The sequence below is a fragment of the Ambystoma mexicanum genome, chromosome 7p, assembly GCF_040938575.1.
Source record: "Ambystoma mexicanum isolate Mex_15411 chromosome 7p, UKY_AmexF1_1, whole genome shotgun sequence".
NCBI classification, from domain to species: Eukaryota; Metazoa; Chordata; class Amphibia; order Caudata; family Ambystomatidae; genus Ambystoma; species Ambystoma mexicanum.
Window position 1 is genome coordinate 264,905,829 of NC_090939.1, and position 21,826 is coordinate 264,927,654.

Sequence of the window (21,826 nt, forward strand, 5' to 3'; positions counted from 1 at the left end):
AAGGACAGAAGAGGTATAGGGAGATTCCATCACTCACTGACGAGCAAAGTGGGGGAGGCATTCATGTTCATGAAAAGGCTATTAAACAGCCGGATAATTACTATGCTGCCAAAACAAACATAGCCAGCAATGGATTTAATTTGTATGCACGGAAACAAGAAAGCACTGAAATTGGGGAAGAATATATGAGCGCCCAAAGGAATATGGCAGTTTCTCGCTATTTTACAACTAGAATGGGGACTGATGAACTCATTAAGGACACACCAACAACCCTGTCACACAAGAGAGGTTGTGGATGTGTGGCAGCCCTAAATTGGAAGAGGCAATAGTTACTGCAAAGAAGGTGAGGCACACCCAATTGTGCTTAAAGAATATTAAGGAGAAGAAAAAGACTGACGGGTGTTAGGGAGAATTTTCCTTTCTCTGCTAATTTCCTCCCACCTTAGAGACCCCCAGCTCTTTTGCTGGACTAAGGACTTTTTAATTTGAACTCCTGAGTGAGTGGGACCTTTTTCTCACTTTCATGTGTTTTTCCCTGATTAGGATTTTATGTTTTCACTGTTTTTGGAGTCTGACAAACTCCATAGGCATCTGCATTGTGTATAGTGACACACAGCACCCTCAGTGCAGTGTTACTGAGAAGTCCTTTGGATTTATCTTAAGGTTTAAATACTTTTCCTTGGGTGAATTACTGTTCCCAAGAATAGTAAGGTGAAATTGATCTTACTTTCCCTTTTTCTATTGTAGGTCCAGCACACACCATTCTATGTGGAGTGCCGGGGGTTACTTAGTAGTCCCTTATCCTACTTTCTCATGTAACATTTTTTGTTACCGTCATTAATTTAAATGGCTGGTGGCAGTGGTTTTCTTTTTACTACCATTGTGCTTTTCTACCGCAGGCTGAACCCTCAGCTGCAGTACAGCACCCATGGGTGTCCATATTGTCAAAATGGCCCCTCTTCTTTTTTATTGCCATTTTTTGTTTGTGAAGTCTTTCTTAGCTTTTACTCTGTGCGCTGAGACAGACTTGAGCCCTTTGTGTGTTTTGTCTTGGCGGGTTTCAGCCCTGAAGCCTCCCCCTGGCTCCAGTGTGTCTGGAAGGGCAGGAACTGAAGGGGGTTGGTGCTGTGGAGCAAGCACGTAGGAATGGCATGGATATGAAAACAGCCTTGAAGAAGTTATTGTGGAACACCTCAGTGGTTGCTAGTGGTATTACGGGATTATCGCCATTTCAGTTGATGAGGAGAAGAGAAGCCAATATGGGACTGAATCCCAGGTAGGTGAACAAAGTTCTTAAGAGTAAGGAAGGGCATGGAGTGTCAAGGCATGAGGAGTGTAATTAGCAGGTTAGGGGGAGGTTGTTAGAAGCACAAGAGTAAGGAAAACAATGACAAGAGGCTAGGGAAACTAAATTATTCCAAGTTCCATGTGTTTCCTGGGTCATGGGTGAGAGTTGAGAGAGGCACACGTGGTGAAGGGAAAGTATACATATTCCAAACTGAGAAGAACAATAGAGGTGTTGCCCAATGCAGTAATATTAGAAGATGGTTCTATATGGAATATGGATACATTTGTGGTTGTGTGACCTAATGGAGGCAAGAGGAAGGGTGTGCGTTGACAATATGGGAAGGCAGTCATTTGCTGATGTATATGGTGGTTGGGAAGGTGTTGGTGTGGGGGTTGGTGGTGAGAGGGGTGGAGGCTTGATAGGGCAAGTGGTTGAAAGAAGTGTGGGCAGTGGTGTCAATGGAATGAAGTAGGAGGTTGGAGGTAAACCTAGGTGGTTGAGGAAAGCAATGGTTTAGCTGAAGGACTTTGTCCGGAAGTGAGATGTGATGTGGAATATGTCAGGAGTTTGTGTTTGAAGTGTTTTTTATCAAATCATTCTGTGACTATTTATACATTGCTTTATTTCCATTTCCATCGCTTATTTCAGTAATATTTGTACAGTTTCACAAGTGTTCTGTATCATAGTTTCCAATTCATGTAGTAACTAATTCCTTTGATGTAAAGATTGCTTTAGTACTGCAACTTGGAACCTGGAAGACAGGTCAGTTGTGGGAGAGGTGGTTGTCACAGGGCTACGGAGGTGGCCGTGGGATCTCTGTAGTTAATAAAGACTTTTATATACAAAAAGAAAGTCCGATATTTCCATTGGTGTCACTCAACACTCTTCCCACAACAACAGTGGTATCAAATATCACAAAATGTTATTAAGATTCCATATATCTCATAAAACAATCATAAGAATGATCATAGTACATAAAACATATACATTATGTTTAATACCACACAAGTATGAACACCATAAGTGAGTAATGTTTGCAGTTATTCCTTAAGGATCTTACACTGTGTGTACATCTCACACTCTGATTCCTATGCCACACTACTAATGGCCTATTTCCTATCGATGTAATACAAACAACCCAACTTGTACAAGTTTCTGTCCTTGAAATACAGTCATGTAGGACATTCTTCAGGGGAAAATTGTCTTGTGCCGAAATTTAAAAATTCTTCTTTTCTAGGGGAATACCCTGTTGATCAAAAAAATGATGAACACCCTATTAGTATCTAGTAATAAAGTATCAATCTCTATTGATATGAAAAACACATGTGTACCCTCATCCCTCAAAGTGTACGGGATATGTCTTGAATTACATACCTCTATTCCCAGTAGTAAATCTTGGGCTTTTTCTGTTGTGTATTGCACATTCCCAATTTCTTCAGGAATTCTAGCGTTTCCTTTCTCTCCCTTATCTAAAGTAGTGTGCAATTAGGACAAAATTAATAGAGGATTTTACAAAAAATTCCCATATTTATTCACTTCCTAGGCTAACAAATATATATATAGGTGGTAAATCTTACCTATTTCAATGCAGCGTTATACTGGAGTATTGCTACACATCTCGATCCCAAAGATTCCTTTAGTATCTTTCCCATATATGGGTCAGTGCTAAAATCTCCACTTCCCTTAATGGGGCAAATTTCTGTAAAAAATAGAAAAATAGAACCCCCATTCATATGCCTATCCTTTCAAAAGCACTCTCAAAATCATTAAATATATTGGCCCCTCCACAAGAAGAGCTTCGCAACAGTCCTCTGCTAACTTACTTGTGATTGTTTTCTCTATTTTCCTCACTGCCAGCCAAACAACGCGCTGCCTCTGTGTCCCTGCTAGGATCCAAAATGCCGCGAAATTCGCGGGTAAAAAAGGACCCAAAATGTAACGTTGTGACGTCATCGCACAGCAATGGCACGCGATGACGTCACGGCACTGCCGGTGCGTCTGAGAAACGCATCACATGATCACTGGCCTTCCACCCACGAAGTTCTGGGATTTGTAGGCGCCGTAAGTGGAAGCGCAAACATGCCGTGATGCTAAATAGCGGCAGGCCTGTACCCTACAGGGGCTGGGTGGCCAGACCCAGTGGAAATGGGAATTATGGGCGCCGAGAGCGCGTCTACAAAATATGCCGAGAAGCAAAATAGCTAGAGTGCGGCACGTCTATGCCCTTGCAGAAATGGAAATTATGGGTGCCGAGAGTGCGTCTACAAAAAAAGCCGGGAAGCAAAATAGCTAGACAGTGGCACCTCTATGCCCTTACAGGACTGGGAGGTGGGCCAAGAACACTAGTGTTAAGAAAGATCATCTCTAAAATGACTAAGAGCACGGAAATACCGGCCATGTCACCCAAACTCAACTTTCATTCTGTTTCTTGATGGAAATACTACTGGCTCCGTAGTCATCGTGTGGCATGTATGTCTCCCCACTTAAATTGGAAAAACCCGGAAAAACACAGGAAAGAACCACACCTGAATGTCAATACACTCAGAGCCACATTTGATTGCAGAACGCATACACCATAATTCCATATCACATAGTGGGTGGAAACAGTGTCATAGGCAGTACTATGATATCAATCTTCCCATTGGCATAATTTTGTGACACATAAACTTTACATTTCATTATACGGGAAATACAGGTATCCCAAATATCATCCCCCGAACATAAAAACAAAGGAGGACTACTGGAACCCAAATCCTCATTGTCAACACCTCCTGATGGTCTAGTGTTATACACAAAGGTAAATTAGTAATCATTCTACTATATGACAGGAGAAAGATTATCATAATTCTCTAATTACCTAATTAGGCATTATGCCATTCAACACCTTCATTTAGACCTTTAGTGTGACTTTTAGACAAAAAGATGAGTTTCTGTTCTAAATGTAATAGTTTTCTGTTGATAACCATCTGGGATTGCCCCAGGTTTCATACGCTGTTATTGATTTGGCTGAGGAATAATTTTCTCTTTTCGTCCGCCGGAGTTGAGGCAATATTCTTTTTCTCAAATGGTCATCTACTTTTGGAAAGTCGTTAATGTTTAGATCGATCTGAGGGATCACTAATGCTGGAACATGGATGAGTACCAGGGAACACACTCCGCCACAATCCTTGGGCAACTTCATATAGGCTCTAGATCCACAAGCCCAATGTTGATCCATAAGGACAGCTGTGCCTTCTCTCATTCCAGGAACATCAATTGTGGTTTTGCATCCTTTGTTATGTCCCATGTATTTCTTTCCATGTCTTCGGAAACATATTGTCACATTAACCAATGGGATTACAACTACTGGGCCTGATTAATCTTCTACCCATGTCAGCAACTTAGAGTGCTTGGCCCATGACTTTAAACATCCATCAATCACTCACTGCACTTCTTGTACATATTCAATTTTCAGCAGATGAGGACTTACCGGGCCATTCCGAGTTCGGATGGCCCGGTAATTCCTCCCTCCAAGGACCCGGACACGGTCCTTCCCCATTCCCTTTTCAGCCCCCATAGGGCTGAATGGGAATGGGAGAGGGAGCAAACAACAGGCCATTACGAGATGGCCCGTTGTTTGCTGCCTCTACCCCTTGCGGGACCCGGTAAGCACGCCTGGTTTTCCCAGGCGTTACTTACCAGATCCCGCGAGGGGACCTCGTAATGTGGCGGAACGGGTTGAACGGCGCGGTACCTTTTACGGCGCCGTTTAACCCGTTCTGCCAGGGTCGTAATGAGGCCCCATGTCAATTCTATTTGGAGACATTATTAAGAGGGGAACATTTCCCCCCTCTTGGGAAAGGGCACATATTATTCCCATTTACAAAAATGGAGATAGGTCCCAGCGAATGAATTACTGTCCAATTGCAATTCTGGACAGAGACTCCAAAATGTTTTCATGCTTGCGACTGGAACATTTGGAGTCTTGGACCACTACCCATAACTTAATATCAAAATGGCAGTCTAGTTTCAGAAAGGGGATGGGCACCCAACTGAATGGTCCATTGTTGAAGTGCATCCAGGGGCAGGCTTGGGCAAAGGGGGGGAACTAGGTCTTCTTTGCCTCTATTGATCGAGCAGCAGCATTCGATGCAGTTGACCGCTCACTGTTGTGGGAAAAACGTAAGTAATGGGATGTACCTGTAGTGCTGCTTAATCTACTGGTTACACTTCCCACTAATTCAATGATACAAGTAACATTAAACCAGGAAGGGCATCTGTCACGCATGGATAAAAGATTTAGAGGGGTTAGGCAGGAGTGTATCTTGACCCCCCCTTTCTTTGCACTCTATACATGGCAGATTTAGAACCTTTTTTGCAAGCTAGGGCATTGGCAACTCCCAAAATTGCAAACATAAGGTTGCTATGGACGGGATATGCTGATGACTTTATTGTGTTTGATAATACTCCCATTGGTGTCCAAAGACATTTGAATGGTTTTGTGGCCTCTGCAAATGAACAATTGCTAACTATTAATGCGGCAAAAACAAAGGTCTTGCATTTGACAAATGGTAGGAAACATACTACCTTTAAATGGCGTGTGGAGTCAACTCCGGTGGAGAGGATTGATTCTCTCATATATCTAGGCTTCAAGATATTTTCTAACCCTTCATCCACTCGAATAAGATTATAGCTACTTTCAAAAACAACAAAGCCATTAAATCAGCCTTATCGGGTGGATTCCATTTTTGGGAAATGTTCCTTATTGCCATGCAAACGCTTCTAGGAAGGCAAAGTGGTACCAAAAGTACTCTATGGGATAGAGATTTATGATCCGACTGTACAAGACTATCTCCAATTTCTTGAGGCCTTGATGGGGAGAAGAATCCTCGACTCCCCCTTTGACGCCGCAGGCAATTATTCAGTATGAATTGGGTGTAACCTCCCTTAAGGCATGAGCACTTTGGAAATATCTCTCTATGGGAAATTGCTGACACCACTGCCAAATTCATTGTGGTGTGATTTTGCATATGCTTGTGAAAAGGGGGGTATCCGAGTGGTGGGTGAAATCAAGAGCATTGCACGGGTACTCTTGAAGGAATTGGGATGTACTGAGGGTGATTTGGTGAGCAATCCCAATAAAGTAAAGAAAGATCTGTATGCTTTAGATTGGGCAACCACAGTGGATGAATGTCATGCTTATCCATCCCTTGGTCATTTAAAATATGACTATACAAAAATTGGGATTTTGGCTCCTTACTTGTCAATTTATGCCAGCAGTGCTACATGCTCCATTTTTATGAGATTTTGTCTGAATCTATTATGTACAAAGGAAATTCTGTTGAGATATGGTCAGGTTGAGCTGGAAGCTGTCAACTGTCGATTCTGCACTCAAGTCAAAGAAACCAGTAGGCATTTACTGCTCCTGAAAAAAGAGTAAGAGCACTTTTTAAGTTTTTCTCAAGAAATCAATTCCTGAATTATTGTTTGTCAGGTTCAACCACATCAATTGTTAATGCAGTGTGTATATTCCTTTAGTCACTTCTTCAATGTAATGAACCATAGTAATATTTATCAATGTATACGTGGTAGCAAGGAAGGAGATTGCTTTACCCTTATATTTGTATTTGTCAATTTAGAACCAAGTGGATGTAGTTGAGTCAATGTTACCTTTCTTTCATTTTTCTATTTTTCCTGATTGTCTTATTTGAAAATTAATTTTGTAGACAGAATTGTTTTAATATGGATTTGTTAAAGGTTGGGTTACGTTTTAACCAATACAAAATAAAAAAATAAAGGTAGTAGACAGCGTAGTGAGTGAAGAAAATAAGTAGTCAAGTGGTAGTTGGTAGTAAAGGGGTGAGCAGGCCACCATATCCCTGAGTGTCTTGAAGAAGTAAAGCTAGCAAAGGGATAGTGCTAGTAGCATTATAGGAATAGTAGTAGAGGGAGAGTGGGAGGAGTGACAGTGAGTGGGAGTTTTGGAGTAGATGTTGGCATATAGTGAAACAGAGATTATAACCAGAAGAATAGTAAGAAGTGGGGAAGTAGATTGGGAGGAAGGAGGGAAGAGATTATAACAGAGATAGAGGGGTAGTTGGAGGTACGAGCGATAGTAGGAACAGGAATAGGAAAAGAAGTAAGATTGAAGGGTGGAAGTGGAAAGGCAGAGTGATAGATTGGAGGAACAGTGGTGTAGTGGTATGAGAACAGCTTAAGAGACCAGTATAGCAAAGGGTCAGGTGTGAGAGGGTGTGAATGGAGTGAGTGTGATGCTGGGCGAAAGAAGACATCATTCCGTGATCCCTGAGACTCCTAATCAAGGATAGGAGTGGGAAAGTTAGAAAATCCTTAGGAATTCAGGTAGCCAACAGTTTAGGGAAAACACATGGAGCCCAGGTAGTAAAAGACAGATAGGGGTTACCGAGCCAAGCGCTAATAACACTCCTGATAGGGAGATCTGGGTTTGGGAGGTGGGGACCAGGCTGGGGTAGACCAGAGAGAGGGGGCTGGCTCTAACACCAAATATCCCAAGCCTTGATAGGTCCAGATACCTTTGCCACAAGAGATACAGCCATCCCATCTTTAAAGAATTTTAATAAACACCCTTGGCCACCCTCGGACACCAGGTACACCATCCATTCCTTGGTTTGATCGGAATCAGTATTGGTGTAATTATATGCTCTAGGTCCTGAAGGACAGAAGAGGTATAGGGAGATTCCATCACTCACTGACGAGCAAAGTGGGGGAGGCATTCATGTTCATGAAAAGGCTATTAAACAGCCGGATAATTACTATGCTCCCAAAACAAACATAGCCAGCAATGGATTTAATTTGTATGCACGGAAACAAGAAAGCACTGAAATTGGGGAAGAATATATGAGCGCCCAAAGGAATATGGCAGTTTCTCGCTATTTTACAACTAGAATGGGGACTGATGAACTCATTAAGGACACACCAACAACCCTGTCACACAAGAGAGGTTGTGGATGTGTGGCAGCCCTAAGTTGGAAGAGGCAATAGTTACTGCAAAGAAGGTGAGGCACACCCAATTGTGCTTAAAGAATATTAAGGAGAAGAAAAAGACTGACGGGTGTTAGGGAGAATTTTCCTTTCTCTGCTAATTTCCTCCCACCTTAGAGACCCCCAGCTCTTTTGCTGGACTAAGGACTTTTTAATTTGAACTCCTGAGTGAGTGGGACCTTTTTCTCACTTTCATGTGTTTTTCCCTGATTAGGATTTTATGTTTTCACTGTTTTTGGAGTCTGACAAACTCCATAGGCATCTGCATTGTGTATAGTGACACACAGCACCCTCAGTGCAGTGTTACTGAGAAGTCCTTTGGATTTATCTTAAGGTTTAAATACTTTTCCTTGGGTGAATTACTGTTCCCAAGAATAGTAAGGTGAAATTGATCTTACTTTCCCTTTTTCTATTGTAGGTCCAGCACACACCATTCTATGTGGAGTGCCGGGGGTTACTTAGTAGTCCCTTATCCTACTTTCTCATGTAACATTTTTTGTTACCGTCATTAATTTAAATGGCTGGTGGCAGTGGTTTTCTTTTTACTACCATTGTGCTTTTCTACCGCAGGCTGAACCCTCAGCTGCAGTACAGCACCCATGGGTGTCCATATTGTCAAAATGGCCCCTCTTCTTTTTTATTGCCATTTTTTGTTTGTGAAGTCTTTCTTAGCTTTTACTCTGTGCGCTGAGACAGACTTGAGCCCTTTGTGTGTTTTGTCTTGGCGGGTTTCAGCCCTGAAGCCTCCCCCTGGCTCCAGTGTGTCTGGAAGGGCAGGAACTGAAGGGGGTTGGTGCTGTGGAGCAAGCACGTAGGAATGGCATGGATATGAAAACAGCCTTGAAGAAGTTATTGTGGAACACCTCAGTGGTTGCTAGTGGTATTACGGGATTATCGCCATTTCAGTTGATGAGGAGAAGATAAGCCAATATGGGACTGAATCCCAGGTAGGTGAACAAAGTTCTTAAGAGTAAGGAAGGGCATGGAGTGTCAAGGCATGAGGAGTGTAATTAGCAGGTTAGGGGGAGGTTGTTAGAAGCACAAGAGTAAGAAAAACGATGACAAGAGGCTAGGGAAACTAAATTATTCCAAGTTCCATGTGTTTCCTGGGTCATGGTTGAGAGTTGAGAGAGGCACACGTGGTGAAGGGAAAGTATACATATTCCAAACTGAGAAGGACAATAGAGGTGTTGCCCAATGCAGTAATATTAGAAGATGGTTCTATATGGAATATGGATACATTTGTGGTTGTGTGACCTAATGGAGGCAAGAGGAAGGGTGTGCGTTGACAATATGGGAAGGCAGTCATTTGCTGATGTATATGGTGGTTGGGAAGGTTTTGGTGTGGGGGTTGGTGGTAAGAGGGGTGGAGGCTTGATAGGGCAAGTGGTTGAAAGAAGTGTGGGCAGTGGTGTCAATGGAATGAAGTAGGAGGTTGGAGGTAAACCTAGGTGGTTGAGGAAAGCAATGGTTTAGCTGAAGGACTTTGTCCGGAAGTGAGATGTGATGTGGAATATGTCAGGAGTTTGTGTTTGAAGTGTTTTTTTATCAAATCATTCTGTGACTATTTATACATTGCTTTATTTCCATTTCCATCGCTTATTTCAGTAATATTTGTACAGTTTCACAAGTGTTCTGTATCATAGTTTCCAATTCATGTAGTAACTAATTCCTTTGATGTAAAGATTGCTTTAGTACTGCAACTTGGAACCTGGAAGACAGGTCAGTTGTGGGAGAGGTGGTTGTCACAGGGCTACGGAGGTGGCCGTGGGATCTCTGTAGTTAATAAAGACTTTTATATACAAAAAGAAAGTCCGATATTTCCATTGGTGTCACTCAACACTCTTCCCACAACAACAGTGGTATCAAATATCATAAAATGTTATTAAGATTCCATATATCTCATAAAACAATCATAAGAATGATCATAGTACATAAAACATATACATTATGTTTAATACCACACAAGTATGAACACCATAAGTGAGTAATGTTTGCAGTTATTCCTTAAGGATCTTACACTGTGTGTACATCTCACACTCTGATTCCTATGCCACACTACTAATGGCCTATTTCCTATCGATGTAATACAAACAACCCAACTTGTACAAGTTTCTGTCCTTGAAATACAGTCATGTAGGACATTCTTCAGGGGAAAATTGTCTTGTGCCGAAATTTAAAAATTCTTCTTTTCTAGGGGAATACCCTGTTGATCAAAAAAATGATGAACACCCTATTAGTATCTAGTAATAAAGTATCAATCTCTATTGATATGAAAAACACATGTGTACCCTCATCCCTCAAAGTGTACGGGATATGTCTTGAATTACATACCTCTATTCCCAGTAGTAAATCTTGGGCTTTTTCTGTTGTGTATTGCACATTCCCAATTTCTTCAGGAATTCTAGCGTTTCCTTTCTCTCCCTTATCTAAAGTAGTGTGCAATTAGGACAAAATTAATAGAGGATTTTACAAAAAATTCCCATATTTATTCACTTCCTAGGCTAACAAATATATATATAGGTGGTAAATCTTACCTATTTCAATGCAGCGTTATGCTGGAGTATTGCTACACATCTCGATCCCAAAGATTCCTTTAGTATCTTTCCCATATATGGGTCAGTGCTAAAATCTCCACTTCCCTTAATGGGGCAAATTTCTGTAAAAAAATAGAAAAATAGAACCCCCATTCATATGCCTATCCTTTCAAAAGCACTCTCAAAATCATTAAATATATTGGCCCCTCCACAAGAAGAGCTTCACAACAGTCCTCTGCTAACTTACTTGTGATTGTTTTCTCTCTTTTCCTCACTGCCAGCCAAACAACGCGCTGCCTCTGTGTCCCTGCTAGGATCCAAAATGCCGCGAAATTCGCGGGTAAAAAAGGACCCAAAATGTAACGTTGTGACGTCATCGCACAGCAATGGCACGCGATGACGTCACGGCGCTGCCGGTGCGTCTGAGAAACGCATCACATGATCACTGGCCTTCCACCCACGAAGTTCTGGGATTTGTAGGCGCCGTAAGTGGAAGCGCAAACATGTCGTGATGCTAAATAGCGGCAGGCCTGTACCATACAGGGGCTGGGTGGCCAGACCCAGTGGAAATGGGAATTATGGGCGCCGAGAGCGCGTCTACAAAATATGCCGAGAAGCAAAATAGCTAGAGTGCGGCACGTCTATGCCCTTGCAGAAATGGAAATTATGGGTGCCGAGAGTGCGTCTACAAAAAAAGCCGGGAAGCAAAATAGCTAGACAGTGGCACCTCTATGCCCTTACAGGACTGGGAGGTGGGCCAAGAACACTAGTGTTAAGAAAGATCATCTCTAAAATGACTAAGAGCACGGAAATACCGGCCATGTCACCCAAACTCAACTTTCATTCTGTTTCTTGATGGAAATACTACTGGCTCCGTAGTCATCGTGTGGCATGTATGTCTCCCCACTTAAATTGGAAAAACCCGGAAAAACACAGGAAAGAACCACACCTGAATGTCAATACACTCAGAGCCACATTTGATTGCAGAACGCATACACCATAATTCCATATCACATAGTGGGTGGAAACAGTGTCATAGGCAGTACTATGATATCAATCTTCCCATTGGCATAATTTTGTGACACATAAACTTTACATTTCATTATACGGGAAATACAGGTATCCCAAATATCATCCCCCGAACATAAAAACAAAGGAGGACTACTGGAACCCAAATCCTCATTGTCAACACCTCCTGATGGTCTAGTGTTATACACAAAGGTAAATTAGTAATCATTCTACTATATGACAGGAGAAAGATTATCATAATTCTCTAATTACCTAATTAGGCATTATGCCATTCAACACCTTCATTTAGACCTTTAGTGTGACTTTTAGACAAAAAGATGAGTTTCTGTTCTAAATGTAATAGTTTTCTGTTGATAACCATCTGGGATTGCCCCAGGTTTCATACGCTGTTATTGATTTGGCTGAGGAATAATTTTCTCTTTTCGTCCGCCGGAGTTGAGGCGATATTCTTTTTCTCAAATGGTCATCTACTTTTGGAAAGTCGTTAATGTTTAGATCGATCTGAGGGATCACTAATGCTGGAACATGGATGAGTACCAGGGAACACACTCCGCCACAATCCTTGGGCAACTTCATATAGGCTCTAGATCCACAAGCCCAATGTTGATCCATAAGGACAGCTGTGCCTTCTCTCCTTCCAGGAACATCAATTGTGGTTTTGCATCCTTTGTTATGTCCCATGTATTTCTTTCCATGGCTTCGGAAACATATTGTCACATTAACCAATGGGATTACAACTACTGGGCCTGATTAATCTTCTACCCATGTCAGCAACTTAGAGTGCTTGGCCCATGACTTTAAGCATCCATCAATCACTCACTGCACTTCTTGTACATATTCAATTTTCAGCAGATTAGCTGTACAGGACATCATTCCATCTTCCTATCCCTTCTTGGTTTGCACTCATCCATAAATCAACAGTTGGGATCGCTCCCAACATCCAGGTGATCCTGCTATTTCCGTCACATCAGGACAGTTCATTCTCTTAATTTCTTCAATGATCACCTCATCCTGTCCTGCAGCAGGATACACAAGCATTTTATCTGTTCATCTGGGCTCCTTCTCCATTCGTATGGTCTTGATGTTGTCATCCTGGTATGGAAATGACCATCTTGATATCCATCGCAAGGTCACCCAACTTCCTTGGAACTGTCCTCCAGTAGTACATGCTGCAAGATGGCTAAATATAATAGAAAGGAAAGCACCATGGGAGTGGTACATTGAAAAGGATCCACATTCTTATCCCTGCACCAGTTACTGAATTTCTTCCAAAGACACCGGTATAAGGATTTTGTTGCTAGCCTTCTGGCCGAAAACAAAATCTGCATAACGTCATCCGGGAGGTCCCAATCCTTATATCTCAACTTCTCAGAAGCCAGGCGTGAAGGTTGAGTGTCTTGACCTCTGGATGGAGAACCCGACCTTCCTCTTGCGAGAAAAGATCCTCTCTTTGTGGAAGACGTATTAGAGGGCAGATGGACATGTCCAGAAGGTCCGGGTACCACGTCCTCCTGGCCCAGTCCGGGGCAATTACGATCATGGTTCTCCTGAACTTTCTCAACCTCCTGATTACATGAAGAATCAAAGGGACTGGAGGAAACACGTAAAGGAGTGGATATACCCAGTCCACTATGAACGCGTCCCCTAGAGCTCCTCTCGGGCGAAATTCCCTTGAGCAATACAGTTTGCACTTCCGGTTGGCCCTGATCGCGAACAGATCCACTTGAGGGGTTCCCCAAAGGGCAAAGATCTCTTGAAGGACTTGCTGAGCTAGTTCCCACTTGTGGGAGACTGTGCTCTGCCTGCTCAGAGCGTCTGCCACTGTGTTCAGCTCTCCGGCTAGGTGAACTGCCAACAGAGAGATTCCTTCTTGCATTGCCCAGACCCAGAGCTGCATTGCCTCTCTGCACAGTGGGAGTGATCCTACGCCTCCTCGTTTGTTGAGGTGGTACATGACCACTGTTTTGTCTGTCATTATCAGGACCTTCTTTCCCTGTACAGAGGGCAGAAAGGTCTTCAGCGCTAGTCTGATTGCCCTCAGCTCCAACAGGTTCATATGTAGTTTAGACTTCGATGGAGACCAACAACCGCTGATTGTCAGATCGTTGGTATGGGCTCCCCACCCTGTGAGTGAGGCGTCCATCACTACAGTTATCTCCGGCCATGGTTGCCAAAAAGGTTCCCCTCTGAGGATATTTTCCTTGTGAGCCCACCATAGCAGATCTTCAGCCACTTTGGACGAGACTTGTAGAAGATCTGACATCTCCCCTGAAAACTGGGACCATTGAATCCTGAGGGCCCATTGAAGGGATCTCATCCTCAGTCGAGCCAGAAAAATGCAGGATGCCATGAGGCCTAACAACCTTAGTAAGGCAAACGGCGGTATATGTTGGGCATTCTGAAATTTTGTTACCATCTGTAGAATGTGGTGAGCTCTTTCCTCGGGAGGCAAGGCTTTCCCTGAGGTGGTGTCAAGGGCTGCTCAGATGAATTGGAGTCTTAGGCTCGGAATCATTTGTGACTTCTTGTAATTGAGGGAGAAGCCCAATTTGTGTAGGAAGTGACAGGTCATGGCCAGATGTCCCTAGGCCAGTTCGGGTGAACTTGCCCTGATTAGCCAATTGTCGAGATAAGGGTAGATGTGAATCCCCTCCCTGCTGAGACTCGCTGCCACTACCGCCAATAGTTCGAACGGAGGTCAGCCCAAATGGCAGAACTCCAAATTGAAAGTGAGATCTGCCAATTGCGAACCTCAGGTACTTTCTGTGTTTGAGATGGATTGGCACATGAAAGTAAGCATCCTGAAGGTCCAATGAAACCAGCCAGTCCTGAAGCTGAAGAGCCTGAAGGATCTAAGAAGGGGTCACCATCTTGAACTTGTCCTTCCTGAGGAATTTGTTCATGTTTCTCAAGTCCAAGATGGGTCTCAATCCTCCGTCCTTTTTGGGAATGAGAAAATAAGGGGAGTACCAACCTTTGTTCCTCTCTGTTACAGGTACATGTTCTATTGAACCTTTCTCTAGCAGGGTTAAAATCTCCTGCACAAGGAGCGGGTCTGGAATTTTTACAGAGTTGGCTCCCGGTGGATGATCTTGAGGCCTTTGATGAAAAGGAAGACAGTAACCATGGGTCACTATCACTAGTGCCCAGGCATCCGACATAATGCCCCACCATTCGTCCAGATAAAGAGTGATTCTGCCTCCCACCGGGGTCTTGTGGGTTAAGGCCTCAAAGTGGCTTTGCAGTGGCTGAGGAGGTAGTAGCCGCTGCTGTGGCTGATCTAGCTCCTCTCCCTTTTCCACCACAAAAGGGTTTTCTTTGTTGTCCCCTCTGACTGGCCTGCCCTCTCCCTTTTCCAAAAAAGGAATAGAAGCGAAAAAGGCAACTTTTCCAGGAAGATGACCCTGCGTAAGAGTGTTACTGAGGTTGCCTTATAGCAGCGCTGAGTGATTTTACTGCCGCTTTCGAGGTCTGCAGCTTCTCCAAACTCTCATCCACCTTGCTGCCAAACAACCTCAAGCTGTTAAAGGGCATATTGAGTAATCTGGATTGTACATCAGATGAAAACCAGATTTCCTTTGCCATGTGAATCTACGCAAGACTGCGCTAGATGCCATGGATCTGCTTATCCTCTCTGCAGTATCCAGTCCTGACTTCAGGCACTCCTCCATAGCCTTCTTCCCATCCTTTACTATCGCCAGGAAACCATCCCGCTCCTCGCCCTACCGGATGTGATCAGCCGCTGCATCTAAACAGCTCTACAGGGTGTAAGTGAACCTAGCTAATGTACAAGTCACATTTGTAGATTTAAGGGCCATACTACCAGAAGTAAAAGCTTTCCTCGTCCAGGCATCAATCTTTTTGTTGTCCCTGTCAGGGGCATAGAGGGATAAGCCGACTGTCTGTTCGCAGTCGCAGCTTGAATCAGCAAGCTTTCAGGCGAAGGGTGCTTAAATAAATATTCTAGATCCAAGGGAGCAGGTCTATACTTTCCTACAAATTTCATATTTAAAGCTGGTAGAGATTCAGGTGTCTCCCAATGTGTCATAACTCTCTTTTGAAGAGCTTTGTGGAAGGGAAGGACTGGGTCTTTCTGAGGTCCTTCAAAATAATATCTGTCAAGTCGTCCTGGTCATATGTTAATGTTAATGTTAATGTTAAAGGTCATTTGTACCGCGCACTATCACCACCGGAGTGGTCCCCTGGCGCTCTGGCGGCTCTGAAAGAGGGGGGGGATGGTGGGTTAGTGGGTGGAGGCTGGAAAAGTGCAAGATTGCAGTGATGTGCTGTTGGCAGCCTCAGCCCGGTGGTTCCGTCGGCTGGGCCTGGGGTGTATGCGGCCGGTAGTCGTCGTGTGCCGGTGTGCGAGTCTATGTGTTTTTTTGTTTTGTTGTTGCAGTGTAGTGAAGTTCGTGCGGTTTGCTGCGCTAGAGGTTTGTGGTTGTGTTTGGTTTTGAGTTTGAGAGGTGTATGCAGAGAAGGAAATTGTTAATGGTATTCGTTAGTCATCTCTATCCTGGACTGAACTGGTTGGGCTCGTGTAATCTTACCCGACGGGATGCTTGTACACCCTGAGCCTCAGGAGGTACGTGCCCGATTTTCCATTCGAGGCCGTTTGAGGATCTAGCTGTCCCCTCCGCCCGCTCCCTTAATAAACCTTGCATGCTCCTCCCCCCCTCCACATGACTAGCGCCGCTGCTAGTGTCCATACACCCGGTTGTGTGGTGATTGGTGGTATCTTGTCTGTTCCACAGCCTCGTGGGACCTAGTTGTGGCTGTAAGGGCGGTGGGGGATGGTAAGGGTTGGCTGGAGTAGTTGTATCCGTTTCTCTGGGTCTCTCGGGTGGACCGCTGTGTCCAGCGTCAGCCCTGCTGGTGCCCAGGGTACTTCTGTCGGTTCTAGCGGTTTGTCACTGTCCTTTTTTGATGATTCGTTTGTCTTATTGTTGTTTCGGTTTTAGTCTCCGGTGTTGAAGAGGTAGGTTTTTAGTAATTTTCTGAATTTAAGGTGGTCTTTGGTGTTCCTTATTAATTTTGGGATGTTGTTCCAGGTTTTCGCGGCTAAGTGGTAGATAGCGGTGCCTCCGAGTTTCTTCTTGATGTAAGGTTTTTGTTCCAGTCGGATTTCGTTGGTTGACCTGAGTGGTCTCGTTGGCTTGTAGATTGTTATTTTTTTGTAGGAATTCAGCTCCTTGTCCGCTGATTGCCCTGTGCGTTATGCACATTGTTTTGAAGATGATACGCTGTTTTACTGGGAGCCAGTGTAGTGTTTTTAGGGCCGGGGTGATGTGGTCTCTTCTGGATAGTTTGAGGAGTAGTCTGGCTGCAGTGTTTTGGATCCGTTGTAGCTTCTTCAGTAGGTATTCCGGTATACCGAGGTAGAGGCTGTTTGCATAGTCGATACTTGACATGATGAGGCCGACGATGGTGAGTGTTGGGGCACTGACTTCCACCCCATAAAATCTATCACTCTTCCCATGAGGTTCCTATACCCCGGTTCAGCATGGTCTGTGGGGTCAGGCCTTTCAAAATCTACCTGAAATGAGGTATCTACGCCACTGGCTGATTGTAGGCAGTTTTAAAGGTCTGACTTTTTTGAATTAGGATCTACCAGTTCCTCAGAGACTTCGCTTGTCCCAAATCGAACACCAATTGATGTAATTTCCTCATCAGAGGTTTGTTCCTCAAAAATAGCAGACATAGATTTAAAAAATTCCTGCCTGGGCTGAAGGTGGGCTGAAGGTGGAAAAAAATGTCTGGTAAAGGTGGAACAAATCCTAGCATTAGCCATAGTTGTCGTCTTGGGAACCGGTATGAAAGATTTCCCAGACAAAGGTGTCAACGGCATCAACGGAATCGACACCGGCTTCGATACGCTCGAAGGAATCCATGAGGTTATCGAGGAGGGCTTCGATGTCGAGTAAGGCTTCGATGCCGAGGCCGAAGGTATCAACGCCATGTTTGACTTCAACTGCATTGTCGAAGTACGCGTCGAGTCGATAGCTGACTTCGATGATGAAGATGCCATTTTGTCCTCAAGCAACCTCGATTTATGCACCAAAGGTTTCTGTATAGTCTCATGAGGCGCTGGAGAATAATCGTCCGATGATGCCCTCGACTTTTTGTCGGATTTAGAATGAGACGTTTTGGATTTCCCTCTGTCACCTTTAGAGTGGACAGTGGCATATGCTCTTCACGCAACTTTTTTGAGGGGGTCGGGCCGCCTTCTCAAATCTTTTTAGCATTGAAGCCCTAAAGGCCTCCCATTTCTTTGGGGAATCATATTTCAAAGGACAAGAGATTAACCTTCTGTCGGGCGAGGAAGAAGAACAGGATGAAGATCTATGATGTGGCTTTTTTGATTTTTTCGATGACGAGGAAAAGGACTTCCTCGAGCGACTTTTCGACCTTGATTGCCTAGACACATGACAAGATTTTGTTCTCGATTCTCTTGAGTCTTTTAGTCTTTTTAAAGACTTTTCCCCCACCGCTAGCTTACCTTAGCGTTCCTTAAGAGCCTTGTTCGACATCGCCTGACATGACCCGTACTCGTCGACTCGGTGATCAGCACTAAGGTACCAAAGACAGTTGAGTGAGGATCTGTAATGGACATCTTTCTTCTGCATTTGAAACACTTTTTAAAACCTGTCTTGGGTGTTGTCGAGGTTGAGGAAGAAGACATTTGTTGATGAGAAAAACTGACGCGCCGCTTCGATACACGAAGCAGAAACTCAGAAAAACTGAACAGAACCAACGGGAGTGGCTCGAGCCCTTTATATGACAGATGACGTCGACGCTCGACGGCCGCCTTCGAGGGACCAAGCAACGTGGCCTCAAGCACAGCACCCTCTGGTGAAAAATATCCGAAAGATATCCGAAAGAAGCAGCAAGCTGGCGAATATATCTAACATGAGAAATACGTGGGAGGACACAATCCATTCGAAGGGGAAACCTCCTCAATATGGAATGGGCCATTAAATTGAGGCTCATGCCACTTCCGGGTAAAGTTTTAAATCAGAATCAGGTCCCCAACATATAACTTAGGTGGTGGTAATATTTCACTTGGATTGGTCACTGAATTATCTTCTTCTGTGTTCCTAGACCTTCTCCGCCACTGCTTGACTTGATCAGAAATGAAAGAAATACTGGTAGTCACACATGTCAAATAATCATGCATCTCATCATCTAGTTTTAGCTACACTCTTGGAATACAACCATCCCTTTTTCAAAGTCAATTTAATCTTGGTGATCCTCTCTTTGAGGAGGCCGTTTAGTCTCTCACATATCCTGTTCATTTGTGGGTAATACTTAATAAAAGCCCTATTTGTTTGAAATGCTCATTCGACAATAGCTCATTGACAAAATGTGGCCTATTATCGGATAGCACTTCACACACACCCCACTTCTGGAAATCTTTGTGTACTAAAATCTTTGCTGAGCAAGTGGCATCAGGGTGTGCACACAGACCTGCTTCAATCCACCTAGAGAAGGGCCACACTACCACTAATAGATACCTATATCCATTAAATGTCTGGAGCATATTGACATAGTCAATATGTAAATACTGAAATGGACCATTCCGTCAAGGTATTACTCCTCTAATCGTTCTTAGTGTATGCCTAGCAGTAAACTGTTGACACACAATGCAATTCACCATAAACAGTGCAACGTGTTACAACACATTAGGAATTAACCAGTCTTCTGCAATATTGGCAGCAAGACTTTAGCTAGTTACATGTGTGGGGTAATACAGCTGTTCAAGTGCGACTTTCAATAAAGTTACTGGCATCACTAGCTTTCCAGTGCTTTCCTGTCACCATAAAGCTTCCGTGAGGGATAAAGAACACGCCCTTCATTTCCACAGTTCTTCCTCTTCCTTTGGTGCTCTTCCCTGAATCTCTATTAAGTTGGTTATCGGCAGCCTATTACACCCCTCCTGCGCTAACATGGTTGTAGTAGAATTTCCTTTGATATCCTCAGTATCAAAACTCGAAATTTCTAGAGAATATGCAACCCTTTTGGCTTATATGTCTGCAGCTTCGTTCCCCAAAGTCTGTTTGTTTAGTATGCGCTGCACATTTTACAACTGCTATGGCAACTGGGAGTTGTAGTGCCTTAATGAGTCTATCGTATAAGGACGCATGCTGCATTGGAGAGCCATCTGCGTGGAGATAGCCTCTCCTCTTTCCACGTGAGAACCCTGTGTGTACGGTTGACATCACATAGGCAGAGTCACTGTACACCATCTCTTCCTGCACTTCATGTTTCTTAAGCGCGACAATAAGCAACTTCTGTTGATTGTGGTGAAAAGTGAGATGGTAGCCTTGCACTCTCCACCACCTTGAATTTTCCATTTAATCTGTGTCTTACTAGTGCTGCACCTGAATGCCTTCACCACTAGTTTGGTCAATTTTCAAAGAACCATCAATAAAAATAATCTCTGCTCCCACCAAAGCATTCTCTTTCACATGGGGTTTATCATCATCAAATTCAACATAATTGGCACAGTCATGCGCATGATCACCTTCTTCTATGGGTTCAGCTACGAATCTGGTTGGGTTCACTATTTTACATCTTACAATTTTAATCGTTGAGTTAGAAATCATTACATCATAAGATGATGCTCTTTGGGATGTCAATGTGCCCTTGGGGGTTCTCTAAAATGGCAAACAAATCATGCTCCATGTAAAGGGTCATAGAACAGCCCATGACAATACTTGTGGACTTCTCAATTGCAAATGCAGCAGTCACCAAAGAGTGTTCGCAAGGAAAGTGTCCTCTCATAACTGGGTCTACAATCCCACTGTAATATGCCAAAGCATCATACCCTAATGTGTTCTTTGTGTAAGTACTGCTGTCATGACTGTCCCATTTGCGTGTGAAAACAAATAGAATTCCTCGCCATAATTGGGAATTACTTAAAACTGGGGCTGTACAAATTGCTCTTTTCAACTCCTCAAATCCTTCCTCCATTTCTTTGGTCCATTCTATTTTTGCCTCACTAACTTGCGCTTTCTTTAATGCTTGCAGAAGTGACTTTGTGTACATGCTATAATCAAACAGCCAAGCTCTGATGTAATTGCAACCCAGAAACTGTTGGATCTGCCTCACTGTCTTCGCTTTTGGTGTTTTCATGATTGCCTCAGCTTTCTCAGGTGTCACTTTCTTTCCTTCATGTGAAATGAACTGACCTATGTACAACACTTCCTCCTGACAATACTGTAATTTCTCATTGTCCACCTTTTATCCCTTGCTTGCTAAAATAGTCATCAATTGGACAGAATCTTGCCTACACTCATCCTCTGTTTTACTGCAAATCAATAGGTCATCTACGTACTTTGTCACTGCATTTTTAAGATGGATATTGCCTAGATCCATCTGTAGGACTCTGTTAAAGATCGACGGGGACTACAGTACCCTTGAGTTAAACAAGTATGTTTTAGTCTTTTTTTTGGCGAAACGTGAATAAAGTCAAGTCTTGGGAGTCCATGTGCAACAGAATTGAGAAAAATGAATTTTTCAAATCGATCACTTTAAAGTATTGAGCCTCATATTGGGATACTAAACAATATTGTCGCAGGAATAGGAACTAAAGGAAACTCAGCATCTACAATCTGGTTGAGAGGTCTGAAATCCTGGATAAATCTCCACGGCCCCCCTTTAGATTTTTTTTATCGGATACACGGCGGTATTGCACGATTAATCTGATGGCACCAGAAGTCCCTGATTCATCAGTGCGGAAATAGTCTGAAATACACCTTCATCAGCTTCTCGAGACATGGGGTACTATTTTTCTTGGGGTTAAATTGCTCCTGGTTTAAGCTTTATTTTAACCTGCTTTAGCCCCTTCAATAGACCTTTGCCATAGGGGCCATTGGTCCATAGGGTGAAATGACATCCCTGACAGGGCTAGTTTCAGCTGCACTGTGCAGTGTAATAAAGAGTGAACTGAGTTTTGCAGTATTTGATT